The sequence below is a fragment of the Xenopus laevis genome, chromosome 1L (assembly GCF_017654675.1).
Source record: "Xenopus laevis strain J_2021 chromosome 1L, Xenopus_laevis_v10.1, whole genome shotgun sequence".
In the NCBI taxonomy this organism is placed as follows: domain Eukaryota; kingdom Metazoa; phylum Chordata; class Amphibia; order Anura; family Pipidae; genus Xenopus; species Xenopus laevis.
Genome location: NC_054371.1, coordinates 36143932 through 36156448, shown reverse-complemented (window position 1 = coordinate 36156448; position 12517 = coordinate 36143932). Strand labels below are relative to the sequence as shown.

The 12517-nt window shown below is 35.2% G+C and overlaps 1 pseudogene; it reads left to right on the top strand.

Moving 5' to 3' along the window:
- Positions 1-12517, top strand: part of LOC121400534 — a 112843-nt pseudogene that overhangs the window by 65906 nt on the left and 34420 nt on the right.

Below are 12517 nucleotides of genomic sequence, written 5' to 3'. Positions count from 1 at the left end.
CCGCTGCTTGACAAGGGGAAGCACACTCTCCCAGCTGCATGCTGTCAGTGAATATCCAGGAGGAGAAATGGAGCGCTGCAGGATGGATGGTCGCCTTTTCGCCGTTTCTGAAGAGGACAGGAAGTGGAGTTTCTGTAAGTTATTTCTTATTAAAGGCTTTGCTATTTTAAATTTTAATTTGTGTTGGTGTTTTTTTTTCGTTGTATTCTAACGAATTTTTTTGTAAAAATTTTTGACGTTAATGGTCCTTTAAGGAGGAATTCTGAGATAAAGGGCAGTAAGAGTATAAGCCTTAAATCAGGAGAGAGCAGGACATGTGGCTGGTGGAAAAGGAAACAGAGAAGATATCCAGCAATTTATGGTATATAAATAATACTGTATTATTAGATGCAGTGGAGTACTGAGGAGCAGTAAGTTATTTGCCTATTGCAGAGTCATGATAAACATTTCAACTGCAGGTTCAACAACCAGTTCTTTCTTAAACAGATCAGTGGTTAAGTTATATTGTAGGGCAAGTGTTTGAAGTCTTGGAGGGCAGTTAGGAGTAGTGATTGCCCCTTACATTCAATTTGTTGTCTTTTTTCCAGCAGCAAACGATTCTGTGCTTAATAGTGAAAAGGAGAATATTCTTCTTCTGGTTGAAAATGGAAGGTAATATACTTTTTTTAAACATAACATGTAGTATGGATCTTTTCAGCATCAGCTTACTCACATGCCAGCTTTCTAATCAATAGATATTTCCTAACATGAAGGCACAGCTGAACCCAACTGACCTAAAGAGAGAACAACACCAAATTAAGAAAGGATTAAGAAAGGACTTAGTGTAATATTGCAGTCCATCTTATCTGATGTAGAACAACACTACCCCCAAAGTAAAGCATGTGACAACTGATATTTTTAAGAATATTAAGTATTAAAAGGCTATTGGCGGCTCATCATATGGTATAACCTGAAATAAGACCCACATTAAAAGAGATTTGCATAGGATAAGCACATGGTGAAATACGAGGCAAACGGTAACTTTTTATTACACAGTAGTAGCGAGATAGATAGCACTGAATTATGAGAGCATTACATTTCTGCATTTTTATGCTTCAAGGCAAATGTTCTATAAAATAGAGAACGGTGACAAGCAGTCATGGAGATCTAATATGCTTTGTATTTCTGTCATGTCAACTGTTTTTACAACATGATTAATGTCTTAAGGCAAGTGGAAGAAGCTAACTAAGCAAATCATTAATTTCATAGGACCAACTTTAAATAATTGTGAAGACATAAAAGTAAAAAAAGAAAGCAATTTGTAAGATTTGCAAATATACTGATCAAAGTGTTTAGCCACATTTGTTTTATAGGCCTCATTTACACACAGGCTCTAAACTGCCAGTTCAGTTACCCATAGCAACAATCAAATTTGTGGATTTAGTTAATCAAGGCCATTTCAACAAGACCCTGTGAAGATAAATAGAAGACAATTAACTGTAGCTTCATAGAAAAAAAGCTACATGTAAAAGTTTAAGTTTTCAGTTAGATTTGTGGATGTTTTTCCAGGATAAATAAGGATAATATGCTCCTGAATATAGTTTTTTTCAAATCCATTACACAACTGCAATTATTATTGGAGGCAAAATCAGTTTGGCCTTTTGACAGGTAGATATAGACTCTTGTTTTATTTTTGTTTTTTTTTTTGTCTTCTCCTAAGAGTACATAAATGTTTTCATAAATTCCTGCAGTCAGTTGATCTCCTGACTTACCCAAAGGGAGATGCTCATAATAACAAACATTGACAGATATTACAAGACTGACACATTGAATAATACTGAGTAACAATGTCTGTTTTAATTTCCGGGCACATCACTTTCTTTGCAAAGCGTGTTCATTTACAGCAAGGAATACAACTATTACAGGTATAGTGCAGAATGCTTGGGGCATTGGGCTTTCTGGATAATGGATATTTCCATCATTTGGATTTCTTTACCTTAAATCTGCTAAAAATCATTTAAGCATTAATTAAACCCAATAACATTATTTTGCCTCCAAAAAGTATCAATATATATTGGTTTGGATCAAATACAAGGTACTGTCTCCTTATTACAGGAAAAGGGCATCGGTTTAAAAAAAAAATCTTAATTATTAAATTAAAATGGATGGGCTTACCATAATTCGGAGCTTTCTGGATTAGGAATCATCCACCTGTATTAGTAAGAAGTAACTACAGCTACTTTTATACACTTACCATATATTTGTTCACAGGACAGCAAAGTTGCAGGTGTTTTTGTAAAACAGATATGTTGTAGATGTCTTGTTTTGATTGAAAATACAATAGATATCGGTAGAACATTTGACTTTCATCCTTAAACTGTACTTAAAGTACCATGGAATGAAAAGTATTCATTACACTTGATCTACCATTTGTTATAATCCTGATCACATTTAAAATGTCTATTTAAAGCAGAAGTTCTTATTTTTATTGTTGGGTTCTTGCTATTAACTTTGATGTTTTCACACACCTAGGGGTACATTTACTAAACTCGGTTGAAGGATTCGAATGAAAAAAACTTTGAATTTCAAAGGTTTTTTTTGGGTACTTCGACCATCGAATAGGCTACTACCTCCTTCGACTTCGATTCGAACGGTTCAAACTAAAAATCGTTTGACTATTTGACCATTCAATAGTCGAAGTACTGTCTCTTTTAAAAAAAAACTTAGGGGCCGATTCACTAAGCTCGAGTGAAGGATTCGAATGAAAAAAACTCGAATTTCGAAGTATTTTTTTGGTACTTCGACCATCGAATTGGTTAAATTCGTTCGAATTCGAACGAAATCGAACGAATCGAAGTAAAAATCGTTCGACTATTCGACCATTCGATAGTCAAAGTACTTTCCCTTTAAAAAAAACTTCCACCCCCTACTTCGGCAGGTAAAACCTACCGAAGTCAATGTTAGCCTATGGGGAAGGTCCCCATAGGTTTGCTAACCTTTTTTTGATCGAAGGATTTTCCTTCGATCGTTGGATTAAAATCCTTCGAATCGTTCGATTGATCGATCGAAGGATTAGCGCTAAATCCTTCGACTTCGATATTCGAAGTCGAAGGATATCAATTCGAGGGTCGAATTTCGAAGTATTTTTAACTTCGAAATTCGACCCTTAATGAATCTGCCCCTTAGACTACATACTTCAGCAGTTTAAACCTACCGAGGTCCAATGTTAGCCTATGGGGACCTTCCCCATCACTTTTCTTTTTTTGATCAAAGAAAAATCCTTCAATTAAAATCCTTCGAATCGTTAAGATTCAAAGGATTTTATTTTTCGATAAAACGATTTTTACTTAGATCGTTCGATCGTAGCATTTCTAATTCGATATTCGAATTTGAAGGATTTTACTTCGAGGGTCGAATTCGAGGGTTTATTAACCCTCTATATTGACCTTTAGTAAATGTGCCCCCTATTGTATTTAGTGAATTGTTGAACAACTGAATAAAAAAAAAAAAAAAAAAAAAAATATATATATATATATATATATATATATATATATATTATGAGGCCTTGAAATCTGTGGTCTGGGTTTGTGGCATGACTGATTGCCTGTTCAGCTAGGTGAGAACTAGTGATGGGCGAATTTATTCGCCAGGCGTGAATTTGCGGCAAATTTGTCGCTAGGGAATAAATTTGCAAAACGGCAGTGAAAATTCGCTGGCGTCAAAAAAAATTGTTGCCGGCGTTGAAAGCGGCCGCCGGCGTCAAAAATGTCGCCATTTCGCGCATTATTCGCCGTTTCGTGAATTTCATGGGAAATTCATTAATTTTTCGGCTAATTGAAATGGTGCAAATTCGCCCATCACTAGTGAGAACCACTGTAAGGGGGTTATTTACTAAACTCCAAATGCAAAAATCCAAAACATTTGTGGGGGGGTTTTGTATAAAATAGGAATTTTTAAAAAAAAATACAAATTATTTGGAATTTATTATTCCCCGAGGATGGAAAAAGTCAGAGCTGGGATTTCGGCAAATCCTGAATAGAATCCTGGATTTGGCATGCCTTTAACATAAAGTAAATTTAGATAACTTTCTATTATTTAACCAAGAGCAAGAATCACCTTTCACTATGTTGAAATTCATAATATATATATATATATAATATTATATAATAATTATTAATAATTTTATCTTTGTGTTTGAATGGTACTAACAAAGTCGCACCTTTGCACTAGTACAGTAACCCATATGAGACTTTTTTTTAATTTCATGTCTAATTAAAGATAATTGTTGTCTAGTTGCCATGTATAACTGCACTCTTGCAGAGGTGTTAATATGTTCGTTAATACGTTTAATGAAGAAAAAGCATAGGGAAGAAAAAAGGATAGTGTAAATGTAAATAATTATATTTATTGTAATATAGCCCATGCTTGCATTTTAGTTTGTGGATAATCGGCATTCAAAATGTATTTTCCTTGGGCTGTTTTGGAAAACTCTAATTCTATTTTGAGTCAAAATATGAATGACTAGCATTAAAGCATGGAAAGTGCAAGTCTAACTTCAGTGTACTGTATTTCCCTACCTTCCTTTCTCTCTCTCCCATACAGGACATTCTATATCCATGGACATACAATGCTGGTTTTCACGGTCAGGCATTCAGCAATTGAGAAAGCAGCAGGTACAGATGGTAATGCACTACAGGATCAGCAGCTCAGCAAAAACAACATTCCTATTATAGTGAACAGCTGCATAGCATTTGTTACGCAGTATGGTAGGCAATGCAGAGTTTATATCTAGTAGATTGGAGTTGAATGATATCAGTTACATGTAGGAATTTTCAGATAAGGATGTTTAATGGAACGGGAGTATGGAATATGTCATAAAATATGTACCTATTATCAATCGAACTGCTTTTGGTAACCCCATGCAAGACCCTTTGCACTTGGAGAATCTTGATACATATGTTTGATAACACTGTGGAGAAACATATGACTCTAATGGTGATGAATGCCAAAGGCTCTTAAACAAATATTTATAGACCAACATGGGCCACAATTAGAGCAGTAGCACAACCTACACAGACGTAGGTTGCAGTAGTCATATAGCGCAATGCAACCTGAGTCCTTACAGGTCACTTATTGAAGAACTGCCATTTACTCTCCAGTGGCGCTCAAATTGTTTGGCAGAAGTCTAAATACAGTGTCTTGTGCTAAAATAATACCTGCTACAGACTCTAGCCATCATACTGACTGGTTTCAAACATGGGGCTAACCTTCTGCCCAACGACAGTAACATCATAGGGGCCTCCTTCACCATTGTTTACATCTCCATGACGGAAAACAACCTAGGCACTGACATGGCACCACCCTTGTTCTTCATACTACTCAATCTCTATCCCAGTGAAAATTTCCCTGGGAGGCATGAGTCTAAGCCCTGCCTTGGAGCATTAGTGATTGCTCGACACTGCTTTTGTAGTTCTAAATTCAAAGAGAAGCAGTCCTACTCATACCTAAGGGGATGTTTTACTAACATTCAGACTTCTTATCACAAATCATATTATTTTGTGGTTTTTTTTTTAATGTCTTTAAACTATAAAAATATCAGATTTATCAAGTGCCAAAACCACCAAAAATTTTGCCAAATAAAAGCTCTCAATGTCCCATAAAAGTCAATTGGGGTTGCAATGATCCTATTTGACTTTTTTTTAGTGTTCCAGAGTTTTAGAGGTTTTTGGATTTTTTGCTGGTAATTGTCCAAAAAACTCGTATTTTTAGAGGTTTTTAGAGCTTTTCTTTAGCTCATTGTTCAGCATTTTTTTCATTCGTAATTTTAATATTCAGATCTTATAATAACATTTGTGGTTTCAAAGAAATAAAGTTTAATCATTGTTTCAAAAACCTCTAAAATTCAACCTTCAATAAATAGGCCTGTATTACAGATACATTAGGCAAAATTAGATGGAAGTGCATCTTATAGGGATACTTCTTTTATTAGGCTGGATTCAAGGCTGGTTTTAGGGTAAGGCTGCAAGTGCCAGTAGACTGCCCACCCTTTGAGAAAAAGTCAACAAAAAATACAAAAACTATACCTTTTTTGAATAGACATCAGGAATATTTGGTGATGAAAGAAGGTGTAGTCCAACTGAGGGTTACAAGTTGTATAGTTAATTCCTAATGTATGTGTTTTTATGGCCCATTACCCACCACTGTACTACATTATAGAATATGTATTTTTTTGGCTTGTGGTGTTTCTAGAACACAAGTTTATCCTCAAGATATATCAAGTTACATTGAATAAACATTCAAAGTTTTTTTTATATTCCACACACCCCACAGTTTAAAACAATATGTATTTTTTGGTTTGCAAAATCGTAATAATTTATGCGTTTCAACTGCTCTGTTGTAAAACACTGCTCAGAAATGATTACACCTCATGCGACTTAGAAAACTGGGTTTACATATTTCAAAATATGTGTTCTTCTAGCCTACATTATTATAATTCAGAAAGACATGTTTATTTTAATGTCTCTCTGCATTAAGGTTTGGGAAGCAAATCTCTGCATCTGAAGAATGGAAACCCGTCGCAAGTGAGGGAGCTGCTCGAAGAATTTAAAAAGGATGCACAGAGCATTAAACTAAAAGTCGGAAAGCATCAGCTGGAAGATGTGACTGATGGGCTGAAATATTTCTTCTATGAAATAGATGATGCACTTCTCACAAAAGAACTTTATCCATATTGGATCTCTGCCTTAGGTAATAGCACAATATTCCAGAAATAGCTGTTTCATTATTCATTGGAATGAATGCATCAACTAAGTATACATTTTTTTTTTTAAATCCCCTGAGACTACTGACATTGCTGTTAGCATAGAGCATTTCATCAGCTCTTACCTGAACATGAAACATCTAGTTGTCACTTAGCACCTTGGACATATTCCACTGGAAGAAAAAATGATATTAGAAAGTAATAGATTCTATCTTATTATATTGAAATAAAATCTTAATTGGGGCTGCTAATGTGAGTAGATAAAACAGGCTACATTTTTACTGGAAGCTTATTAATATTGGCTTGTTAAGTTAATTATATTCCTTAGGGATGTTGTATTGGTAATAATGCAGTACATATATCTGCAATAGTAATCCAGCCTATTATGCAATTTATGGGGGAAATGTAATAAAATTTGCAAGAGAACAAATCTGCATATAAAAATGTGCATATCTCAATATAATATTCTTCATTAGGCTTTTATTGCATTGCGAATCTTAAATTGCTCACTGCGAACCCTTAAAACCTGCTTGAAGGTGGCATATGCTATTAGAGCAAACATAATTTTTCATGAAGACATTTTATTACATACACTGCACACTATTGCAAACTATAAAATTCACAATCGCTATCCCACTGTTGCTTGAGGGGCAAAGTATTTGCAAAGGCAAAATTGTTCATGAATGTATTGCAAACAATTTTTGCATTAGTGACCAATATTACATCCCCCATTACACTTTAAGGACTATACATAAAGGGGGTTATTTATTAGTCTGAATGCCAAAAACTCAAAAAAATTGATCGTTTTTTTAACTATAAAATCCACATTTTTAGTGGAAAAGTATAGGATGGAAAATGGATTAGAAAAATCTAAAAATCCAGTATGTCAGACCTAACGAGGTTGTATATAAGTCAAAGGAAGAGGTTCCTTTCATATTTTTCTGTGGTCTGGGCTAGAATTAGCTGAAAAATCTGATTATTTTGGACTTTTCGGGAGAAAGCGTGTTTCTCCCCGTTCTGATTAAATCATGATATTTTAATAATAAATAAGGTCCAATTGTGGATTCTAGTTTGGTTGGACTTTTTCATTAAAATAATCAGAAAATCAGAAAAAATTCAGACTTTGATAAATAAGGTCCAAAATGTAAATTTATAAAGGGATTCTAACATGTTGGGGCAGATTTATTAAGGGTCGAAGTGAAAATTTGAATTCAAATTTTCGATTATTTTTGATCAAAACTCTCAAATTTGAATTGTGAATTTTTCAAATTTGATCACATTCTATTCGAGTTTTCTGGTTATTTCAATTCGTCCAAGCTGAGAAAATTTGATTTTTTAATACATTTCGAATTTAACATGAATTCAAAATTCGACCCTTGATAAATGTGCTTTGTTGTGTCTGTATTCTTACCAAAGCACCATTTCTTTTAAAGGAAATACTAACCTACCATACAGATCTTCATTACTGGAGAACTAATTTTGTTTTGTCAGTATTGCCCCGGCCCAACATGACTGATTTTTTAGGCAGTGGTTGAGACTGGAGTTGAATAAAGATTAGCAATGTTATAAGTCCACAAGGTCTCATGGAGCTCAGCCCCACAAAGTGTTGTAAGGATGAGGGTTCTAGGCAGGACAGGTCCTGATGAAGATCCATCTCTCCATGGAGTTAACATGTTGAAATGTCAGTGCTCTCCTGTAACATTGGTAATAATATCAATAAGAAGGTGTTGCTTTGGTGGGGATACCAAGGAAAGTGTCAATATGACATTATGGACTAATTTTGAAATCAGGAGTATTTACAGGTGTTAGTCATAATTCTACAGTCAAGTCTCATTTAACAGTTGTCCTGAGTGAAATATAATTATATACAGTATTTAATGTATCACCTTTTTTTAATTTCCATTTATTAAATGTGTAGTTATTCCTGTTTAACTTCAGAATATTTCTCATTTATCCCTTTTCTGAACTTAATAGAGTTATTTTCTCTACCAATCATTTCCTTAATACAGGTATGGGACCTGTTATCCAGAATGCTCGGGACCTGGGGTTTTGTGGATAATTGGTTTGCCATAATTTGGATCTTCATACCTTAAGGGCCCGATTCATGAAGCTCGAGTGAAGGATTCGAATTAAAAAAACTTCGAATTTCGAAGTGTTTTTTGGGCTACTTCGACCTTCGACTACGACTACGAATCGAACGATTCGAACTAAAAATCGTTCGACTATTCGACCATTCGATAGTCGAAGTACTGTCTCTTTAAAAAAAACTTCGACCCCCTACTTCGGCAGCTAACAGCTACCGAAGTCAATGTTAGCCTATGGGGAAGGTCCCCATAGGCTTGCCTGAGATTTTTTGATCGAAGGATATTCCTTCGATCGTTGTATTAAAATCCTTCGAATCGTTCGATTCAAAGGATTTAATCGTTCGATCGAACGAATAATCCTTCGATCGTTCGATCGCAGGATTTGCGCTAAATCGTTCGACTTCGATATTCAAAGTCGAACGATTTTAGTTCCTAGTCGAATGTCGAGGGTTAATTAACCCTCGATATTCGACCCTTCATACATCTGCCCCTAAGTGTACTAGAAAATCATGTAAACATTAAATAAACCCAATAGGCTGGTTTGGCCTCCAATAAGGATCAATTATATCTTAGTTGGGATCAAGTACAATCTACTGTTTTTACTACAGAGTAGTGATGGGTGAATTTGCGCCGTTTCGCAGAAAAATTTGTGAATTTCGTGCGAAATTTGTGAAACGGTGAAAAATTTGCTAAACGGTGCCGGCGTCCATTTTTTTGATGCTGGCGTCAGTTTTTTTTGGCGAAAATGCGTCGGCGTAAATTCACCGCAAAGATCCTGCCGAATAAATTAGCCCATCACTACTACAGAGAAAAAAGAAATAATTTTTAAAAGTCTGACTTATATGATAATAATGGAGTCTATGGGAGATGGCCTTTCCGTAATTCATAACTTTCTGGATAATAGGTTTCCAGATAATGGATCCCATACTTGTATTACGTTTTTTTAAAAAGGCAGAGCCTAACTAATTCTTATATCTGTCAGCCTTATGATTTAGCATATCAGGAGTAGCTTTCATATGTGCACGAATCTGTTATTAGCACAGAACTAAATAATTTCACAAAATGTGACTACATCATATTTGTGCAGTGGCCAAATTTAGCTAAAAGCATAACTTATCTCTTGCTAAATTAATCCAATTAGTTCAGCTTGACTATAAACAAAACCCTGTTGAACTTCTGCAATCAATTTAATGATAGTCTATTTCAAATCAGCATTTTATCATACGTTACTAAAAGTTTCCCTTTTGCTGATATAAGGGCTGCTGACTTAGTTTCTTTTTGCGATATTCCATTGATTGATTCCAAATTGGCTTTATGCAAGGCATAAAGTAAACACCGAGATGGAAAGAAGTGGGTAGTATTTCAATTACTGGATTACAATACAGCAATTACAGTACATGGAAAATACGCCACTGTTAGTAGAGTAGTAGTTACGTCAATTTTTCCACAAATGTTTAATGAAACATACTAATAATAGCATAAATTGTAATTTGTCCTACACATAGCAAATTATTTTCTCCTTTCATATCCAATTTTAATGAAAGCGTTATTTGATACATTATTGCCTGTAATTAGAAATACATTGTTCATTATGGGCTTCTCAAACATGGCTGTACTTTTCCTTTTTGGCTTTTCTCCTCCTCGATGCTCAAAATGTTCCTTCTACCTATTGACAAGGATACCAGCCTAGTCCATCACATCAAATGACCACCAAGGGACAACAATAGAATCACAAGTGCCACTGGTCTAGTATTTAGCACAAGCAGATTGAAAAAACAAGGCAGAATATAGGTACTGGTACAGGCAGGGGTAAGAGACAAAAATATCAGATTACTGGCATGGCAGGGAAAAGTCCAGGATCCATAACAGAAGGGGTAACCAAAGACCAGAGTTCAGGCAAGGTACAAGACTGGTGAAGCTTAAAGGGATCCTGTCATCGGAAAACATGTTTTTTTCAAAACACATCAGTTAATAGTGCTACTCCAGCAGAATTCTGCACTGAAATCAATTTCTCAAAAGAGCAAACAGATTTTTTTATATTCAATTTTGAAATCTGACATGGGGCTAGACATACTGTCAATTTCCCAGCTGCCCCTGGTCATGTGACTTGTGCCTGCACTTTAGGAGAGAAATGCTTTCTGGCAGGCTACTGTTTTTTCTGTGGGACATGGGTTTTTCCTATTGAGTGTTGTTCTTAGATCTACCAGGCAGCTGTTATCTTGTGTTAGGGAGCTGCTATCTGGTTACCTTCCCATTGTTCTTTTGTTTGGCTGCTGGGGGAGAAAGGGAGGGGGGTGATATCACTCCAACTTGCAGTACAGCAGTAAAGAGTGATTGAAGTTTATCAGAGCACAAGTCACATGACTTGGGGCAGCTGGGAAATTGACAAAATGTCTAGCCCCATGTCAGATTTCAAAATTGAATATAAAAAAATCTGTTTGCTCTTTTGAGAAATAGATTTCAGTGCAGAATTCTGCTAGAGCAGCACTATTAACTGATTCATTTTGAAAATTTTTTTTTTCCATGACAGTATCCCTTTAAGGAAATCAGTGGTACAGGTGCTTTGTGCATGGGTATCGGTGGGCACAGATTTCCTTAATGTTCTTAAGTTGCATCTGTACCAGTTTAGCTGTGAGCAATGAATACCTGCCAGCACAGTTTAATACTATTTTAATTACAGTAATTAGGTTGTGCACATTTTCACACTTTTGACATAACCAGTTCCAACAAACAATTCCCTTGCTGACGTGTTCTCTGTACTATAAGCTCTGGAGTCTCCATTTATGGTTGCCATCTATTCTGCTGTGTACCTGAGGTGTATTGGACAGATCAAGGATCCAGCTCACAAAAGAAAAGTTGCCACTTTCATGTTATTTCTAAGGATTACCTTAAACTCAGGTTTTTTCACCACATTAACTACTAAAAGTGATTCGCAGATATTGTCTCAGTATACTTTTATATATTTCCATCTGCCTCCTTATTCTTATTCAAATGTTTGTATGTCAAAGTTGCCTCTTAAACATTGCCTTTAAACTACATGCTCTTTCTGAAATTAAAATTCAGAGGAACGTTCCATTATTTTTCTCTATCAGATATCCAGAATGATCAGGAGCAGGTGAGAAAATACAAAACCGTAATTGGCACACTTCCAGTCCAGTCGTAAATAAAGCAACACTAGCAGCCTTAATGGAACACCTTTTCAGGTTAGTCTGACTAGTAATAAGAAATACCAAGTAAAATTGCTCCCATGGCAGGTTGCCACACAAGACAATACTTAAAAGCACAGTTCACCTTCACAAAATTAGTCGCTAGCCATAAATCATGACTTTTAACATTACTTTTTAGTGTTTTTGTTAATTTTTCTAAAATTCAAATTTTAAAAATGACAATCTCATATCTCCCATCTAATTGTTCCCATTAGTAACCTATCTAACCTTATTAACTATAAATTTAATAAATACATTAACTTATTAACTATAAATTTAATAAATACATTAACTTATTAACTATAAATTTGATGCATTAGTTGGGATAATGCTTAGCAGCAGCCTTATACCCTACTGAGTGTGCTCTCTGAGATACACTCAAGTCTGTCGTACAATAACTGTTACAAATGATATATTAGTTGCTGGCATTTCTCTGATGCTGCTAAGTAATATACAGTATCAGCTAATATCAGATCTTTTCAGTGTTG